A 21,678-nucleotide genomic window follows, 5' to 3' on the forward strand; every position below is an offset into this window, starting at 1 on the left:
GGTTTGGTAATTCATTGATGGTGCTTTTTGTCTAAATTAGTAATGAGTCAGTGCCCTAGCTTGGTATTTAACAGCACCGTCCTGTTAGGAAATGTTTTCTTTTGGTTGAAACAAAGAACAGATTTCATAACTGCTTGTACTTAATAAAGTTATTAAGTACGTGGCACTTTTTTTTCAAAGGAGGAAGAGTGTTAAGACAAATGTCTTGGCCAAATTTCAACTTGTAATTATGTTTTGCCTACCTACAGGCAATTCCCTGTGCAGTTTCACTCGAGCACAGCTTTTTTTTTTTACCTGCCTTGAAAATACTTGCAGTGCAATGCTGCTGCACACACTTAAACATGAGCTTCCTTCCAGTCTACCAGTATGTACATGAAGATGGCCCTATATGCACTTAGGCTAACACAGAACGGAGGAGCACTGAATTTAATTAACATTGTTAAAACATTTTGAAAGCCTTTGAATAAAGGCTTTACAGAAGTGTAAAGTATTACCATGGTTCCTACAGTCTATTTATTTAGACTTAATAAGATTCCCTTCCCACACACACACACACACAAAAGCCACCTTTTTTTGCTTTGCCAAGTAAAAGCACATTAATAAATAGTACTGATATCCAAGCCATCAAAATTTCTTTTTGCCCAAAACAAACTTTCCTACCGTGGGCACCCTTTACTCCCTTTATCCTGTAAGAATCTGAAAGACAAGTGCACTTTGCTATGTGGTGGAATGATCAAAAATTACAAACTTTGATCAAGAAAGCAAGAAAGCAGATGCTACATTTGCCAACCACTCTCTGAAAACACAAGCTTCCAGAATCTTTGAGATTAAGCCCAGGGCACTACTAGCTGATATGAATTACATATGTGAAGCGAGGTTTTCAGAGAGAATCAGGGTCCGACCCATTTAAGTCTTTATAGGTTGAAACAGAGTGAAACTGCAACTAGAAACAAGTTGTGAGAGTTGGAATAGATCTGGGACAGCAGCTGCAAAATACTCGCTGTCAGAAGCACTGGCTAATGGACAGACAGCTATATTCCTGGCAGCTCAAATCTCCCAAAAGTTCGGAGGTTTACCTCTCTTTTCTCATCAAATCTGAAGATGGCAAAGTGTGGGCCACTAAGTTCTGTGTTTAGAATTAAAGCATCAGAAGGAGAGCTGGAAAATACTGGATATATTAGTCTTAAATTCCTGAATTAGTTCCTTCCATGCCCCACCTCTTGGCTGTTTGTTTTCCATTCATTTCTACCAACGAAATCTGCTGACCTAAGCAAGGAATTTGTTTCAGAAACAGCTATGTATAAATGCATACTGCAGAATATCCAAGGAAAGAACATCCTGAATGTGTAAACTGAGCATTCATGAAACAGCCAATTTCTAATGGCACATTTGCAATCAATCAGGGAACAGAAATGTACCATGTGTCAAACCAAAACTAAGCAACAGAGCACAAAAGTTTAAATGTATTAAATATTGCAAATGGCTGTAGGTTGAGCAGCAGCAGGACGACAGAGCACAATTTTTTTCTAAAACAAAAGAAATTGAGAGAAGCTGATTTGAGAGAGAAGCTGACGTGAAAGAGAAGCAACATCCATCCATCTAGCACTTAGCCCTATATAAATGACCAACGCATGCTTATCACTCCTCGGGTTACCTCAGTAGCCAAACGTAGAATCCAGCAAGGCTTAAGACTGTGGGACAGCTACATGATGCTTCCTCAGCCATTTCTACCAACTGTTGAATCTCACCAGCATGACCTCAGTTTACAACACAGCTGGTATATCCAAACCCCAAGCCTGGCAAGATACTGAGTCAAACAATTGATTTCACCATCAAAGTCTGATGAAATTGTTGTGCAGATGAAAATCATCTGCATCTTGGAGACACCCCCACCTCAAGCACAGATGATTCTCCCTTAATGGCCTTGGGCATATGTTGATCAAGAAGGGTGACAGACTAGAACTCAGCAATACTCCACATGGGAGCACATGAGTGCACCCATGGAGCTGATGAACAACCACCCCAAACTGCCCCCGCCCCTGAGCCCTCCTGCAAAAAAAGAATGGAGTCACTCAAGAGTAACTTCATTTATTGCTCTCATCACCTTCAGCTATTCATCAATACCACTTTATCATCAAATGTATCAAGAGTATCCGACAGATCTACAATAATAGGCATGCCTTTAATAGTGTCTAAGGGGTAAAGAAATGTCCTGATGCCTGTGTCATCAAGTGTAGCTAATAGCACTGATCCTGCCTGTCTTCTTGCCTTTAAATATAGTAATTCCACATGAAGGTGTATTGAAGGGACCTTGAAGTTTCATCAATTGATGCCTGAATGTGTATATTCAGTCAGTCCAAATTTGACTCTATCTTCTGCCAAAAAAGTGAGAGTAGGTTAGTGTTCCCAAGTCAAACTCTCCACATTTTTTCATTGTAATTGACTTTAAATATTCTAAAACATATATATATTCATGTAATAATTAATACAATTAGTTTTGCACATGAATATTTAATGAGACTTTCCGCTAAAGGTTGAACAGTTCAAGGGGCTGGTAATCGGAAATGATATTTATTTCATTGGTGGGTTTTAGGATCCTGAAAATGAAAGACAGAAAAGATCTGTTCCTTCTTCTTGCTGGTGCGGGGTTATTCCCTATAGTGATTTGCCCAGATTAAAAATCAGCATTTAAATAGAAGTCACCAATTCAAAAGAGTAGTTGAAATCTGGAGTGATTACAATGCTTTTGCCTGCCAGATGTCTGGCGGTCCATCAGAAATGGTCTGTCACTTTCACTCTGTTTTTTGATTGGGGCATAAGTCATCAAAAGTCACTATTGCCCTTATCAGGATTGTTGCTATCAGCAGAAAAACCAGGAAGTACCAGTACCCCTCCTCTTTACCCTAGGATCATGCTCGCATTCAAGTCACTATACTGAGAGATTCTGCACCAATGCTCTACAGTTAGGAGATATCAGTTGTCTGCCTTTTCAGTGCAATCTTGAGAACTAAAATTCATTAAAATAATTTTTAAAAATCAATGCACAAATTGAGACTGAACTGTTTAAAGATACTATTGAACTGCAAAAGACTTCTGAACATTAGAATTAAAAGAAACTCTAAGGGTTTGTAGTACCATGTCTAATTGCATTTCAATGTGAATTTTACATTTTGATCATCAAGTAAAAGTGAATTCTTTAAAATGCGTTAATAGGTTTTGATATGCATCTGCCATTGTTTACTGTAATATTTATTAGTATTTATAGCAGCATAACCCACACAAGTTCCCAAAGGGTTAATGCAACTAGATTCATGAGCATAATCCTAAACAAGTGAGTTGAAGTTCTATCAGGTCTATTTCATAGCATCAGGGATTACTGCTAGCAGTCTAATCCTACTGAGCCTAAGGGAGGTACGTTGTATTGTATTTGAAATCCTGGCCAGGAAAGAACGGAAGGTTAAATGGGTGCCTTGCTCTGTAATCAAATATCACAGGCACTACTTATCTATTCAATGAACAACTAACGTAGAAAATCAATTAGGAAACAAATAGCTGCTTCTTTTGATTTTTTTTTTTTACCTAACAAAAAGAGAGAGTGAGGACTAAATGGTTTTATAACATATGTTTAACGAAACTCTATCATAAAATAATTCTACACATAGACTGGCAAACATTAACTAGAAGGCACAAAACACCCCGTAGCAACTGCTGGTGTTTTAATGCTATTTCTTTAAGTGCCAGGGCTATTTTCACGGCTAGCTTGTATTTGAACGCCAGCAATTGAGCATCTTCTCAATGTATAAAGCAGCACACAGAAACTACACATACAAAAATATTAACTGACTGCAGATAATTGGACAGTGCTCAAATGAAATCACATACCTATCCAGTTGTTTGTAACTGAACATCTTAAATTATGTATCAGTTGTGAAGAGCATTTCTTCAGCTGTGCATCATTTTTTGTTCACTTGGTTAAAATCCCAGAAGTACTGAAAAAGGCTGAAGCTCCTGCTGGTCTTTGTTCCCAGCAGGGAGAAGTCCCTTTTGGTGGTCTTGAGGTTAACACCCTACCCGCCCCTGCCCCCCATACCTGTCATTCTCAATAGACTTCACAGTCTGTGCACACAGACAAACAGCCTGACCTGGCCAGCTAGCTTGACCCCTGGGCAGGAAGAAGATCACATCTGGTTATTAATATTGGGACATTAAAAAAATGTAATCTTCAAGGCACTCGGAGAAGCAAGCTGGCAATTATACAGTATGCACTGGATGTCAGTCAGGGAGCGTGTTAGCCTGATATTATGTCCGCGAATGCTAAAACAGTCATTTTGCTCTGATGAGGGGTTTCAAATACAGTCTTCCTCTGTATCTCTGAAAGCTGGTAAGAGAAGTTAGCCCAAAGCACTTAAGTCGTTAGCTTATCTGTTCTTACACTTCCCAATTTTTAGTCTGTTTTACAGTTTTATAATGTGAAACATTTGTGGCTGAAAACTGATGTAACTAGAAAAAAAAGCCATGATTTCACAGTAGAGGAAGGCACCTGATAAATGGAACAAAAACTCTCAATACAATAATTGTTCTAAACGTGCCTCCATTACATTCTCTGAATATTTTACCAGTATCCAGACTTTTCAGTTCATTCATTCCAGACATCTGCATATTAGATGGTTTAAACACACTTAGTTTGTGTAATTGGCTAAAACATACAGAAACGCATTTGTGCATTCTTGTGATATATATTATACACACATGCATGTACACAAAGCTTTATACAGCATAGATTTAACAGTGTCAAGTGCGAAATCTTACTGCCGCCAAAGTAAATGGAAAATTTACCTTTTGCTTGAGTCCCCAGAGAGACTCACTGGGATATGTACTGAGAATATCAAACCCCTGGTCTGACCCTTTTATGTAGCCAGATAATTATTTCTATTTGTCCCACTGGTTATGCCAAAAACAGAATGAAAGAACAAGATCTGGAGCTCTTATATGCTGTATTTTGCTGGCATCCCAGCCTTACTGATGCCACACAGAAGATTTTGGATTGCTAGTGTAAACCCAACACAGGTCCAGCAACCTTCACAAAGAATGCTCTGACCCCCCAAGGCACACTTCTATACCTGCCATGTGGAAGGTAGAGGAGTACGGTCTTCAGAGAAGTGTCAAGTCAGTCCTAGAAAATGGTGTCAACATAATCTCTGTGCTTGAAACCAGACTTTAAATTGTCTCCAATGGTAGTTATTACTAATGCTCCCAGCCCAGATAGCTTAAATCAGCTGTCATTAATTTGGTTTTGCTGCAAACCACCATCAAGCCTTTTTCCTTGCTTCCTTTCAAAGGGAAAAATTTCCTTTCAAATTACATTGGGCCAACACCCAGGATGGGCCTTCTACCAATGATGTTTTAATCTTGTGATCTGTGAGTCTGAAAAAGGAGTTTTATAGCACTGGAGGTGGGAAGTTTCCAGCTTTCCAACAGAATGCTAGCACTTGTTTTTAGCTCTGATAGGCCCTGAGATGTCAGACCTTCAAACTGAAACACTGTTATGTATGGAAAAGCTATTAAAGAAAAAATGTAAGACGTTTCTAAAATACATTAGTCACAAAGTCACAGTGGTGTTTTTTTCCCTTACTATTAGTGGAGTTTGGCTTCGTACGTGCAGCCATATAAAAAAGAGTATTGATACAGTTAAAGAGCGCTCTACAAATTTCTCACATATTTTTCCTAATGCAAAATATGCAGGAGGTTCAAAATGCATGATAGTTTCCTGTGGGATGGTCAGCATACCTTTTTCTGTCTTTATTACTTAAAACAACACAGCCAACTCAAGCTCGAGACAATAAAACCTTTATCCCACTCATCCCAAATAATTAGAAATACATATTTGATAATGTACACAAACACTCACATATGTATACACAAGAGAAAGTGGGAAAGATTATTGGCAGAGAAGAGAAAAAATATAAAGGAGCTTGGGGTTTGGCAAGAGTGAAATCGGGCTAAGTACTGCAGAAATGACACCATTCCAGACGTAGATGGCACTGTGAAAATAGACACGTAGAGATGTTGGTAGAGCAGGAAGAAGAAGAATGTGGTGAGGCAGTAAACATTGGCCCTATGTGTGTGCGACTGAGGTTGCAGAGAATAAACCACAAGGCAAGGATGACACTATGCACAGTCCTGAGGGAGCTGGCGTTTTGGAGTGAAATTCCAAGCTTGAGGCAAAGAGACAAAATGTTTCTGACAGGTTGGGGCCTTTTAGGGTGGAGGCTTTCTGGTTTTAAATAGTAGCTGCTTGAAAAATGCTCACAAATGTGGAATAATTTAGGAGGAGAAACAGGCTATGGATGAGGTGACCTAGAGTGTATGCTCACAAAGTATGTCATGGTTATCAATACCCAGTAACCCGTTTTAATCTGTAAAAGATATTTAGGAGGTGGATTTCGTTCTAACAACACACACCCTGAAACAAACAGGGGAGCTGTTTTGGTGAGAGGGAAAACATCTCCAAATTCAAATCCTCTCTTCTTTTTCACACCCTTTTTGCAGAGCAGTCTCTCTGACTCTTCCTTTGTAATTAGCCTTTTCTCTAGAGCACCAGAAACAAATGGAAAAACCCTAGAAATAAATTTCGGGAGAAAAACAGAAACAGTAACCATCAATTTCAACAAGAAATTACCCAAATAACAGAACTTTTTGAACTGGATAATTTCTCACAGTAGTGACAAACCACAGTAGTCAAACCACAGGAGAGCCATGTCCCAGTCAATTGACAGAGTTAAGAAACACTGTCATTTTGGAAAACTCCTGGGCCAACTCCATTCTTGGAGTAACACTACCGAGATCAGCAATACTACCACAAAGATGGATTTGGCCCGCATTCTTCACGTCTCTTTCCTTTCATCACCATTTTAATAGGAAACAAACAACTTTTTTAAAGCGTCAAACAAATTCTGTGGAGGATAAAAAGTCACGCAACCAGTAAAACCCCTGTATTTTTCCTGTATCTTTGCAGATGTTTAGACTTTTGTTTAACAATATCTCGTACTAAGGAAAACACCTCATGGACTCTGCTCGTGCCATTGGCAGCTGAATATCTTATCTTTGTGGCAAATTGAGGAAATGATCCTCACCAAAAACTAAAAGTTAATGAAAAGTTGGGGGATGGGTTGTGTGAATGAGCGCCTGATACATGTTTTAGCAACTAAAAAGAACAGCCGGTGCTTGGAAACAACTGCTGTCGTTCATCAAGCCCAGAACGCCCTGACGCAGCCCAGCCAGGCTCCCTGCAAGGTGAGCACGTGAGAAATGAAATCTACCTCAGCAAGGGATCAAAATGCAGGACTGCAGTCAGACCCGACAGTTTGCGACAGCAGCCGTGGCCTTTCTGTCCCACATAAAAAGCTTCCCAAAGTCACCAGCATCCCCCTGAGCCGGCTCTACCCGGGAGCTCCCCACTGCTCCCTGTGCAGAGGGAATTTCACTCTCATCACAGAGACGCTTACGTGTGCTCCAGCTACTACCCTTCCTGGTCCTTCTCCGGACACATCCCCTGCACGGCACGCAGTGGGAAGGACAGTGCACACACAGCTGGCTCTCTGCCAGCCCGGGACTCCCTGACATGAGCACAGTAACCCTGCCCTCCCCCACCTCAGGGAACTTGCATCAAATCTGCAGTTTCTGTGGCTCCATTAATGGCAGAAAGGGAGCTGAGCCAAAATTAGAGAGCATTGTCCCATGACGGTGTGTTTGTCATTTGTTTCCGTATTTCAAGTTTTCTCCAATGACGAATACCCTCTTTAAGAGTTTCAAACAGGAGTAAACTATTCTAAGATGCAAACTGCTGGAGATAGTGAGAACCATCTAGAAGTATTTCACTTTACAGGGGCAGAGGAAATAAAGGAAAAAAACAACAGTTAAGTACTTTAATTTTCCAGAAAGAGGGAGAGGAGAGAATCTAAAGTATTTCAAACCTAATTTTATGAAAAGATATTCAGTGAGCTACGGCCAAGATAAATGCATATCAACATGCCTCTTTTGCTTTAACTAATTAGCAGTATTACAGGGTTCAGTAGTGACATTTCAACAGTAATTGATCCTCTGATGCAATTTTTGTGTATTTCAAACTAGCCAATACATCCAGCCAAGAGGGCTGTGCAAGGACGGAGGCTGGCAGTCAGCACAAGAGCAGCCGGTCACCGTCTGAGCATGACCTTGGACCCCGGGATGCTAAACACACACAATCAACAGGACCTGCTAGCACTCAGCATTTCTGAAAATCAGATCCCTAATCCCTTCACTTTTAGCACTTTCTTCACCACTGGCAGGTAGCACAGCTAATTTAAATTCAGGTGGTGACTACTCTAAACTAGTGTTTGTATATACTCACACAGGGAATCGGGAACTTCCTGGCTTGCTCTGAAATTAGTATTTCATTTCAAATTTTCTGCTGACTTGGTGGGGAGAGCATTTGGCATCATATTTTCACATTACTTCACACTACATACAGGGTGACTTAGTTACTATATACTTCTTTCCCTTCTAAACCCTAATGTGAAAGGTTTTAATGTCAAGCAGCATGAAGGCCAGAACAATCCAAAAGTCAACACAGCTCCCACAGTATGAGTTCAACCACAACAGACATCCCATCTGTATTTCATGGTGTACCTTAATAACAATCAATAATACATTAAAGTTAGCACTGAACAGTATAAAAAGAGCACACTACAAAGAGTCCATTTGAGTTATGCCTCAGCCATGTAAGTCCGCATGCAGAAACAACATCTTCTGTATTGCACCAGCAAATGAATATCTGGGTTAAATGTTTGCAGATAGATGGCTAATTAGCTGTTTCTGTTCTTCAGGCTTAATGAATAGTTAAATGCCTTCAGGTATTTGCACCCCAAGTCACTATATGTAGCAATAAATGTGGGAAAGCAACAAGAGGCAGCTGTCTGAAGACAGGCAATGATGTGACACGAGGGTAAACTAGATGCTTCTTTCCCTCACTCTCTTAATATTAGGATGAAATTAATGCTTTCATGGGGTGATTCAAAGCTGGAGATTTTCTCTCTCAGCTAACTAAGCAGGAAGTGGCCTAACCGCTTATTGTAGGCACCTAACACAGAGGCAAAAAAGTCATGGATTAGAAACGGACAGAGACAGAAAACAAGCTAGAGGAACTAACAGGGCATTTAACAGAACAAAAATTACCTCTGAGCCTTCTAACGTCAAACCAGGACTGATCTTGCAGAGGGCATAAAAGAATTCATGCCAGTGAAGACCAGCCAAAGAACCATCAGGAATGCCAGAGAGGTTTAAAGCTAGCTAAGCAGGCAGGTGAAATTCAGTATTGACGAATGAATCCAAGAAAATGTATATTAGAAGGAATAACTTGAACCAATCAAACAAGTTACTGGTCTCTATGTTAAATATAACCACTCCAGGACACTTGGGCATCAGTATGAAGGGGGGCGTGGGAAGAGACATGCAATGAAAGGCAACGTATTTCCAGCACAGATGAAATAGCAGGTTTAAAGCAGATTATATTTTTGGATGCACCAGGTGTGGGACAGTAAAATCATACAACTCCACTGAGAACAGTGTGTTCAGTTCTGAAATATCTGTATATCCCAAGAAAAATTTAGCAGGGGCAGAAAGAGTTCAGCAATCAGTGATGGGATTAGCAGAAATGTGGAAAAGCTTACACTAAAAGCAACACGGAATAGATTGAAATCCTTTGGTGCATGAATAGTCTATGTAAAAGAGAGACATGATAGAAAGATCATAAAATAATCATAAATATTATTATGAAGATATAGATACTATATAGAAAGATCATAAAACAAGTAAGAACACATTATCTTTCTTGTTCTATTAACAGATGAATAAACAAACAAAACTTAATAAATTAATGACAGAAATTTTTAAAAGCTGAAAAAAGGTATTTATATGCAGGTTAAATTAACCTGTGGAACTCCTTCCCCTTGCATGTGATTAAGCCAAGAGTTCAGTTTATAAACGGATTTGAAGTTTGTGTACATATAAGACCACCCAAAGACCACTTCTGGGGGAAAAAAAAAGATACTTGAATTCGTATGATGTTAATTCATTGTTCTTTAAGTACAGAGGACATAAGAGAAGAAAAAGAATTTTCCTGTATGAGCAACATTATTCCATATTTGCCCATGAAAGTTTTTTTTGCTCTGCTCTGAGAAGCAATTCGTGCTAGCCAGTCTGGAGCAAAGAGATTAGATAAGGTGGACTAATGGTATAATTTGCTGTGATAGGACAATGATTGCATCCTTGGCCTATCAATGTGCTGTTGCTTCTAAAATAGCATTCTCTTCTGTATGGACAGCCACTGCAAGAGATGTACCTCACTAACTTTATTTGCAATGGAGTATTTTTCATTAAGACAGGTTGGAAAGATATCTCATGATTAAGTGACTCAGAAACCACTCCAAAGAAGAAAGACATATGCTTTGCACCCACACCAAACCCTGATAATTTCAGCCCTAAAAGTGTGTATAAGAAAATTATGAGTAACTGGGAGAAGGAAATTAGAACGGAAATGGAAATCCAACCTTTACTACAGCAGACACTAACATATATAGACCTTTGTACAGTATTATAGCAGGTGACAGTAGCAGCCTGGGGTATATATGGACACACATAGTTTTAAATTCTGTTTATGCCCTTGGGAAGTGTACACTTTTATAAGCACACACACCTGCCTTTTTGCTTCCCCCCACTGGACTCCCTGTGTAAGAAACCCAGTCACCAACAACTGTGACTTCTTCCCTAACATTAGCATTGGATAATATCTGTCTCTCTAAAGTTCTCATGAGCATGAACAATTTCAGACTCCATCTCTGATTCCTCCCAGTGACAGATACTGCATTAAGCACACGTACAGATAAATATAGGGAGACAGATAGATAGCTATTTCTTCACATATGTGAAGAAATTAAGTGGTATGCTTAATTACATTTCTATAAGGTCCGTTTAGACTGCCAAACATATCGGGGGCCAACCTCTCACTCACCTCTGCTTGGTTAGAGACACATTTTCTTTTTCCCCAAGGCCATGCTCTGTTTTCTAGTCCAGATAGTATTGAGCTTACCTTCTAAATCTATTAGGACAAACAACTACTAGAAGTAAAGGAGAGGCATTTGTTTAGTTCCTGTTGTGAACACTCTGGCATAAAGCCTTTGTATCTGCAGAACACAAAAGCTGAAGGAGCTGGGATACAGGCTTGAACTCTGTAACATGAGATTTCAGAGTTCTCCTTTTATTGATTACCAGCTCAACTCTCTTTCTTATGATAAAAAATATTACATATATACAACTGTTCAAAACCAGCATAACTCTTGTTCTTTGTATACCCCAAAATGCTTTAGGTAAACCTTATCATCTGTTTGATACTTTTGAGGTAGCTGAGGCCACAGAATTTGAGCTGTTCAGTAGCGAACTCATGAAAGAAAAGAAACAGCCTAGAAGGACTTCTGGATCCAGGTCCTACATGTAATATGTTGAGTCACAGATGATCCCACAAACCTATTCTTGTTTTTCAAGAAATTAAAAAAATAACATTCAAGGAGACTACAAAGTGTCTGACTGAGAAAAGATCTGCTCTTTCTCAAAAATACCCATCAGGAGTCCTAATGACTAGTTCTGAAGGTTTTCACCCCTTGAGTTCTATAAGCCAAAGAAATTCAAGTATCATGAAGATACTGGTGAAGCCTGATGTGTTACAAGAAATACCAGTCGACACAAGAACAGGGAGACAGAGCACATTGACAGCTTATCCAATTCATCATTGCCTAGGAAACTATCTTAGCAAGTCAAAAACTGAAAAAGGATATCCACAACTTAGGTACAATACCTACTTCTGAGATGCATCTGCAACAGGGTTAGTCCCAGGGCCAATACAGTAGTGTTTTCAAATCTGCCCAATGACTCTAGGTCACAAATTGGGTAAAATTAGTCTTAAACCATTTTTTGGGGCCCTGTGATCTTTGACATCTGAGCACTGACTTCAGAAGATCCTGCTCTGATATATCCCAGCAGGGTCCTGAGTTCTTCCTCGGCCAAAGATTTTGAGTCACAGAAGTTGCTGGACAAATAAGGACATAAGGTTTTCAAAAACACTTGCAGTTTGGCCTCGTTTTTTCCACCAGCTTCATTCTTCCTAATTTCCAGTCATTCATTAGCTGAGCACATATCTGCAAATGCCAAAGGGTGTTTCCAAAATAGTAACATCTTGGTGCTAAAAGCTGTCTCATTTCAGTAGTAAAGCAAGCCTTTTTCCATGCTCTCATCACTAGCAGACACAAAGAGCAAGAATACCAAGATCCTCCTTAGACTTTGTTTCATTGTTCTAGCTGTAAAAATATCAAGCTTCTGGTCATTCACAAAGTGTTTGTTCAATTAGAAAACTTTAGTATTTTTGCCTCAAACTATTTCCCAGAGAGAAAGTTTTTGTCTAGGTTACACAGAGAATAGGAATATTGTTGTTTGAATGGTATGAAGCTACGTCAGGGGATGTTCAGATTGGACATTAGGAAAAGATTCTTCCCTTAGAGGGTGGTCAGTCACCGGAACAGGCTCCCTAGGGAAGTGGTCACAGCAGCAAGACTGTCAGAGTTCAAGGAGTGCTTTTAGTCATATGGTTTAGTTTTAGGTAGTCCTGCAAGGAACAGGGAGTTGGACTCAGTGATCCTTATGGGTCCTTTCCAACTCTAGATATTCTGATTCTATGATTCTGTGAAAAAGAAGAAGTGCCCTTCCTTCTCTTTTGCCAGAGTTTTTAATTGAGTATAAGGATAGCATCAGTCATACCTGGTATGATACTTGAGCCAGTTGCAACTTTTCAGGATTTCCCACGGAAAACATCTTCCTTCTTAATAAAGCAGTTTGGAGACAACTGACCTCCCCCACTCCCCCAGCCAAGGACTGCTGTAGGCCCAATCACAAGTTTAGGATATCAATGGAAAAATTCCATGTGTGTCAAACAACTTAGAACAAGATGATATAGACCATTGGAATTGCCTCCTTAAGTTCTGGTAAGAAGAGTTTCCACTGTAAGCCTTTGTTTTAAACAGAGTCATCACAACAAATTGATCTTGAACAATTGCACTTTCTCTGAATAAGGATAACCTATTTTTCTGTAAAAAGTGTGAGCACAAACTATCCCTGCACAGCAGGTTCTATGCTGCTTTTATGGGTAGATGTGGTTCTGTGGTTCTTCTCTCCAGGAGCAGTGCAAGGAAGCGGCGTATGTTCTTCTTTGGGAGAGTTTACAAGGGAGAACAGAGATTACAAATAAATACTTTTCTTTGGGCAGACTCCTGAATACTGTCTCTATATGCTAGGTTGCCTGCACACAATCTAGCGATAAACCAGTAGTTAATTTACATGTGTGAATGATGTTAACAGAATGGTTTGATTAACAGTTTAGGATAACAGTTTTAAATAGAAAAAATGACATTTTTTGTTAGGCAACTCATGTGGTCAAATACCCACTCTTGGAATAAGGTTAGTATATTACCATTCACGGCTCCCATTAGTGATACGTAGTTTCCTACTCATGCATATAAGCAACGAGTATTGCTCACACCCTTCATATATGACAAAACCATATTTTTTTCTGGTTTTGTCACTGCTGCTGCAGTAGGATGCCCCAGGCATGGGAACCTGCACACTTCATAATTCAAGGACTACCTTTGCTAGATTTTTATTTCCTTCAATGCCCCCTGCCTTTAAAAGCTAAAGATTATCTTAATGCCTTCCCTCCCACAGGGAGAGTAACACATAGAGTTTCCCCTGAGGCTATGGTGCACAATACTGCGCGTTCCTGTCTGCTGCAGAACTGCAGGGCTGGCACCTTCTCCTGCAGACCAAGGGGGTCATTTCCATGACATCCTCCCTCACAGCTGTCCACAAAGCAAAGGTCTTGCAGTTCTCAGCAAAGCTTCACTTTCTTTATATATCAGCATGAGGATGTACGATCATCATTCTGCACTATCTGCCTGTATTAAGTACACCAGCCTAACAGACAGACCACCAGGATCAAAAAATTTTACAAGTTACCACTTGTAATTTATGTTTTCTTAACATAAAAACCCTATCCACATTTAATGTAATTACTACCTATTTCCTGTTGTACCATATTGTATTTTGCCCACAAACATACACATGAAAGTTTATCCAATAAAATATGTCTCCTGCACTGTCCCCAATTCTTGCTAAAACCAACAGAATTGGTATTACTCAGCATTCCACATCAGCCTCTTCACTATCCTTCCTTACAAAATCTGACTGGAGTATTGCTCAAGTGGTACCCCCAAAGAGGGAAAAAAAAAATGCAGAAAACGAATTTATCTAGCTAGAAAGATAGACACATATAGAGCCAATACAGTCTCAAGAGCTGTGTATCAAACAGCTCCAAGCTCAGTCCTATATATGTGAGGTCTCTAAGGTTTTATTCCCATCAACCCTCTTATAATTTCCCAACTCTGGCATTTTGTCTGGATGGACTGACAAATGCATAGAACAAGGGAAAGTTTCTTCTAAGTCACTTAGCAAAAACAATAGCAAAGCTGAAGTACACATATGCATGTCAAAATATAACTTCCCTGTCATGTGTCAGTCTTTTTTTTTAGTGCTCATTCTCAAATACGTGGAAGAGAAGGTGGTGAAAAATCCCACCTGGGAGAGTCTGGTAAACTGTAATTACAATTTTAGAGAAGACACCTGTAGTGAGTTGTGTAATAACAGCTAAAATCTCCTAAGGGTAACAAGAAAATCTATGTTGCAAGGCTGGGAGGGAGGGGCTGCTAAATCCATAGCTGCAATCTATTTATGCACATATATACATGCACTCACATTGACATAATACTCTTACATACACTATACACTGCATCTCTACTTTGAATCTCAGTCAGAAATAATTACATACTTCTCTTAATGTCAGAATGAAAGAACTCCAGGCACAAAAAACAGCTGTTATACAGCCATTTTGTGTGTTGAGCATACTGAATAAATGAGGCTGATCCTCTTTATGCTGCTATTGCTCTCCTCCTTGCTTACTCTTCCTGCTCTGCAAGAGGAGCTACGAGCTTGGGCTCCACTGGGCAGGCTGCATATTGCAAGTCATGTCCAAATAGTCTGGTACAGACTCCTTTCAAAGAGTAGCCATATACACCCTCACCCAGGACAGCACGCAGACTGGTATCCTGGATGCCATTTCAATGGAATAACATGGGGATTCTCTAAACCATGATTTGAGAGTACCTTTCTCCTTTAGCAGTATACCATAAGCTGAATACAATGCATGCTATTTTTTACAAGGACCATTATGTAGGACTATCTGAGAGCCAGACAACATCTGATAACCAAATTAAATATACATGAAATATAATGTGAAAATTATTTCTCTACTATTATATTTTAAATTTAAAATAAAAAAGAATAGCTTTGAAATTACTGTTCTGCTAGCCCACAACTTGTTTGGGCTTTTTGAAATAAATGTACTTGTCTATAGTGTATAAGTACATACAGTAGGCATATATGGTATGTACAGCTATGTCTAGCTGACTACACAATGTGTTCTTTTAAAATTTGTTTCCCTTTGTACATGTAAGCACATCAGCATAATCTGAATTACAGTAACTAAAACTTGCAGTGGAAATTAAATTTCATAAAACATTCAAAACCTTAAATGAACATAAACCTGAAAGTACTATAAAAATTGAAATATCCTCTATTATGAGGTTTATGTTTAGCAACAAATTAGAATAACTTTTGTTTATCACTGAAAACAGCTTTCTTCACCTAAACAAGAAGAATAAGAGTAAGCAAAACATGTTTCGGCTCCTCAGATGTGCAGACATATTCCAATTTCCTTTCCACAATGATTTTTATGCAAATCAATGCTGCACAATCTCCTGACCTCTTTTACCATCATACTGGGACAATGACAGTTCAATAATTGGACTGGCACATATCTAGGATATTTGATTTTAAATTAAAAAGTTAGTGCAGGACAATTGAAATGAAAAGAATGTGACTTTCTGTTAATTCCAGCTGATCAAGTATCAACATTTCATGCCAAACAGAGTAAAGCAAACGAAGTGATTGAGGCTGTTAGTCCATTCGTCCCCATATGCATATACTTCACACCCCCAGCTCAGTTGTTAATTCCTAACAACGATGCTTTCATCCAGAACAAGGATAATGAGAAAAACCCAAGCAGTGTTCCTTGGGGAACTGTTACGCTAAAAGTTACCTAAGGACTAAATCCCACTTTGCCTCCTGCACGTGATAGAGATGAGCAAAGCATTCAATATCCCTGGCTGATTTAAAATCCAAATATGCAAACAGCATTATGGAATCCAGACAGACTATTCTGCTTCGCTGAAGACAGATGTAGAAAAAAAGCTAGTCTAATTAAGATTTTGACTTTGAACCAGCAGAGAAGTGGACACCTCGCTTTAAAAAAGCGGTGCATAACCCCAGCTGAAGAGCAGGTGCTGCACGGTATTTGCATTTCCTGCAGAGGATGCTAGCTAGCAGGACCAACCAGCTGACCGTGAAAATTCTTGGCCCTAAGTGACCCAAGGACGGACTATAAATCCATCCTATAAAATATAGTAAAAGCCCCGTTTGTTCTTCCACCCTTTCAATATGTGATGTTATACATTTGTGATTATCTCATTTTATTGGGCTCTTTAGAAAGCTGTTTATGATCATTTGTGGACAAAACAAAGGCTCATTGTAAACTCTTTTTTAAATAAGTTGGAAGGTCAATATGAAACAAAGGGCACCACTTTCATGACTGCTACATGCAAGCTATGCTTGTGTGTGTAATATTACAATGCATTTCAGCAAAGGGATAGAGTCCTAGCTAATTACAAAGCTAACATATAATAGTATTGCATTAGCAGCCCAAGAAATTCCTATTGAATTGCATACATCTGAAAACAGAAAGACGTGCTTGTGCTGAAACTTAATTATCTTGGCAAAAACTGTGAGGGCCAGATTCTCAGAAGACATAAACACAAAGCTCTGCTTTACATTCCTGAGGATCTAATTCTTTGTTTATTCAGATAACCTCCATCAGATAAAACTTACCATTTGGATTGACTAATTTGCCCTATTATTTATAGTATCTACAGCTAAGTAACACAATTACTACTCAGTTTGTGAGTAGGAAAAAGAATACTGCTGATCTACAAATACAAGGTCTGAAAGAGACAATCAGCGTGCTCTGCCAGGTTAAAAATGTTAATGCTGTTGCATTCCACCCTAGACAAAGAAGACAAGCCTTTTTCAAGGACAGTTCTGACTGAAATTCTTTTTTATGAGTTCAAAGTAAAACATTATGGTAAAAAATGAATACAGCTTTGTTTGTTTCTTCAGTCATCGTTAGCAATAGACATAAAGGTATTCTGTTTTTGAGCCCATATGGAAAGATCATCAACACTTTCTGCTTCTGGGTCCTTTGCCAAAATACCATATCCCACATGCCTTTTACCTTAAAACATAAAAGAAAAGGTGTTGTTCTGGTCAAATAAAGAAATAATTTTTACTAGCATACGTCTAATGTTAAAGCTGCCTAAATCCTGCCAAAGACATTAAAACACCATCTGCAAAACAGATTTTCATTAAATTGATCAGTTTAAAGTTAAGCAGCTAGGCAGATGATGCTTTTGAGCTAACCTTTAACCTTTAACCTTCTTAAACTGAAATCAGGTCACTCCTTTTGGGTAATATCTTTGCCGTTTGAGAACATGAGAGGTAAAGTGATCTATCCAAATTGAACTGACAATCATAGCATTAATAGTGTTATGGATCAATATTTTGTCAATAAAGGGAAAACCAAGGTAGTTTTCACACAGCTGAGTATTACACTGCTAACTGCTGCCTGTCGCTTCCCTGAGCTCCTAAATAGTTGCAAATATGATGTCATCTACAGTAAATATCCAATATAAAATTAATGTCTTTTAAAGCTATTATCAGCTAATTGAATAATGGTTTTGATATACTAAGTTTAAGTATTTATTTGTGATTAGAAATTGATCTTGTTGTTCAGTTACTTGGCTAACTCCTTTTCAGCCACTCCAGTTTACTTTGCAAAAAGGATACCCTGTATTTATTTATTTATTAAAAGTATTTGGAAACTATTTTATGAGCACAGGACATGATATATGCTGTTCCCTGAATGAAAAGCTATTTAACTAAGCTACAAAATGGCTTCCTTAAGAGCAGTTCCAGCTATATGTACTTTATATCCACAGAGATAGATCACTGTCCTGCCTCATCTTCCCAAATCTGCAGAAGTTGAACGCTTCCTCCTGCAGAATGGAAATGCACTCTGTTGCTATAGAGGCTTTCTCTGTTTACTTGTGGAGTCACTGAATGCTTCTTGATGGATGCTACGAAGGACTCGCAACTCTTCTGTGGTTTCTTTTGCTAATATTGAGCTCCACAATTCCAAATCTAAGTAAGTCTTTGGGAAATTCATTTAGCCCAGGCTGAGTTCACTCAGGGTAAGGCCTTCTTTGTTCTGGTTCCTAGCAGCCACATTACCAACATCATTTGAATACCGCATTTCTGTAAGGAGCAATCAGGCCACTTCTTTTTTAAATTACTTAGAAAACAGCTACAGGTTTCACTTTGCCACATTTAGAATCTAATTCTAAAAGTGACATTTCAATACTGCCTAAAATTATACAGCTTCAGAAGAGAAGCTCTGATGTTCATGGTTGCTTTAAAAGCTACGGTTGCGAAAAGACATCCTTTTACTCTATCAATGGTTAAGCACAGGAAGAGAAATCAAGCTATTACAGCAACATTTATAAAAAGAAAAATCACAAAAAAATAACATTTACATAAATATAAATTACTAAAGAAAAAACTTTGAGGTACTTGACAAAGCAAAGGAACAAAGTCACAGATTTTTTTTCTGTGCTTTCAGATGCTTTTAGTATTAAAGCTTTTATTGCCAAACCATATTCACAGCACCTTAATTTTAAAAGAGTTAGAGAAGCTGCTTGAATATAAACACAATTCATGAATATTCGATATCACTCCCAAGGCATATATCTATTATTCATACAAATTAATGTTCTTTTTTTCCTTAGGTGCTCTAAAAGTTTATCTGATGTACCAAAAGAAAAAAAGTTTACAACTCTCTTGGTGTCAGCAGCTTCACCAAGACCTGACAAAACTATCAAGTCTGCTAGCAGATAACTTTACAGACTTTCAAAATCTCATTTATTTCCACCTTGAGGCCTGAACGTACACCCACAATTAAAAGTAAAGTTTTCTGGGTGGTGTACAGAGGCATTACATTCTGTTATAAAGCATACATATCTAGAAAGTTTTGGTTATTTGGGACACATTGTAGTACTGCCAACCCCAAATCTTAAAAAATAATAATACTAATACCCCAACTGATATTTTAAATAATTCATTCCTCTCCTTCAAATTAGCCTTAAAATGAGATTATATAAAAATAGTGTGTGCACATGTACATGCTGTCTGCTTTCTGAGAGTTGTTAAGCCTAGCAGGGTTCAAATTTCAAGCTTCTCCAAGAAGTCATGAGGGACAGAAACTTTTTAAAAAGCAGAGATTCTCACTAGCAATCCTAGGGACAGGTCTTAAAAAATACATGTATCAGGAGACTTGCAACCCTATGGTTACCAGCAGAGTGTGTCTAAGAGCTTATGCATTCCTCCTTCACTGGGATGTCTTTCACCCTAGCTGATTCCGAGACTGAAAAAAGGTCAGCGATGGTCATTTGCCATGTATGATAGCTGCACCACATAGGCGCTACTGAATTGCTCAGTCTTACAAACCAGGATCTGGAAAAGAAGCAGGTTCAGCAGCAGCACATTTTTAGTGACGAGGTCTAAGAGCTGAGACTCGCTCCCTTAGTACACTAAATCAAAGGTTTTGTAGGACATGCTGCAAACCCAGACATATTTGATGAAGATTTCTCTAGGGGTCGGGTTGAATGAGTGAAGAGACAGTGGTGTTTTGAGTAGATAGTTTGTACCTTGCAAGCCCATCTGTGACACAGTTTGCAGCAGCACCTCTCTGAATGGTGAGATTATAAAAGAGATCATTGAAATAATCCGGGTTAACACTCAAAAAAAGAGATTGAGACCAACTATATTTAACCTAGATCATTTAAAAAACTTGACTTAGAGTGTCGCTCCACAATCAGTGTAACTGGAGGGAGCAAGGAACCACTTCATGGATGACAAGGAGCAGGAGCTTCTGAAGGCAGTTTTGCTGCTGGGGCAGGCTAACTGTTTCACTAGGCTCTCAGCTCTTTTGGTGCTTTTCAAAACGGGACTTTGGATCTTCAAAAATAGCAACAAACAAACACAAAACACCCACCTCCCTAGAGTTAAGGAAAAATGCAATTTAAATAAAATATGTGATTAAATTAGCAGAGCAGCCAGCACTGTGGGACAATATATTAGACCCAATCTTGTGTTACTGCCATTTTTGTCCATAGCAGATCCACCAAGGTTACAACTATCAGGTTATAAAATGAAAATCCATGTTACTGCCTGTGCACCCTGGGTTAGCTCAGAACAACCATCTGAATATGGTTGAACACCAGAAAAATATTATTTCCTGCTTAAACTAGAGGTCTGCTGAGACTTTTCTATATTTGTTCTGTGTGTACACATTTTCAACGTGATTAGAAAACCAGCATAGTTGCTGTAATCAGCAGATGACTCCTGATAGTTTAGTTATCACAGATTTCTAGTATAAATCAATAGATAACACTTGCAAAATGGATTTTCTAATCATATTTAGAGCTTGTTACAGTGACTAATGGTTTGCAGTATTTCCTGAATTTTTATATCCCCTAGACAAAAGAAGTTTTTAATAAGTTACAAAGTTATTCATCTTGGAAATGAATGTGTTATATTTTGTACATGAACCAAGACAATCAAGCCAATCCAGTAAACACACTGCAGAAAATAAGTTACCCCATAATTAGGGTTTGGAAAAAGTCATGACAAGTTGTGTAATAAATGGTATTCATCACTCCCACATATTCATTATATCCACATAGTTTTTTCCAGTAAAGATAAAAATATAGTTGCCATTCTACTAACATATTTATCTACACCACACCCTTTCATGTTTGTGAAAAATCATTACTGGCTTGGAAAAGAAGGGCAGACAAAAGGATGACAGTGCTTACTTTTGCATATCCCTGGTAATAATGTGGCATATTGCATGTGCTTACTGAAAATACCAATGTAAAATAACTTGGCTGTGATAGATTACAGTTGCAAATAGATATATATGCCAGAAAGTGATCTCCTTCCCTATGCACGGTATAGAAAAATCATAATTTTCCATGATCTCCGTCAAGCTTCTGATCAAAATGCAATGGACAAAGTTTGAAAAGATTATAAGAGATGTAAAACCCCTCTAGTCATTTATTATGAGAGAACTTTTTTTAGAAAAACTTACGTTCCCTGTGTTCACAGAAAGTGCATCTTAAAGGGGCCCTCAGGTGAATCAACACTCATCGGGAACACTCCTCCCTGGCTAGCCTGCATAGTTTTTGTTCAATTATACGCATGTCCAATAAACTTTTATTCTGCTGATTAATCAAAGTCTTGTTCGATTAGCACTGA

The 21,678-nt window shown here is 38.6% G+C and overlaps 1 protein-coding gene across 1 annotated transcript in view; it reads right to left on the reverse strand.

Moving 5' to 3' along the window:
- The window catches only part of ZFHX4 (zinc finger homeobox 4), a 127,160-nt gene that overhangs the window by 101,239 nt on the left and 4,243 nt on the right, over positions 1-21,678 (reverse strand). The gene's annotated exons all lie outside the window — the stretch shown is intronic.

The sequence above is a fragment of the Gavia stellata genome, chromosome 3 (genome assembly GCF_030936135.1).
Source record: "Gavia stellata isolate bGavSte3 chromosome 3, bGavSte3.hap2, whole genome shotgun sequence".
In the NCBI taxonomy this organism is placed as follows: Eukaryota; Metazoa; Chordata; class Aves; order Gaviiformes; family Gaviidae; genus Gavia; species Gavia stellata.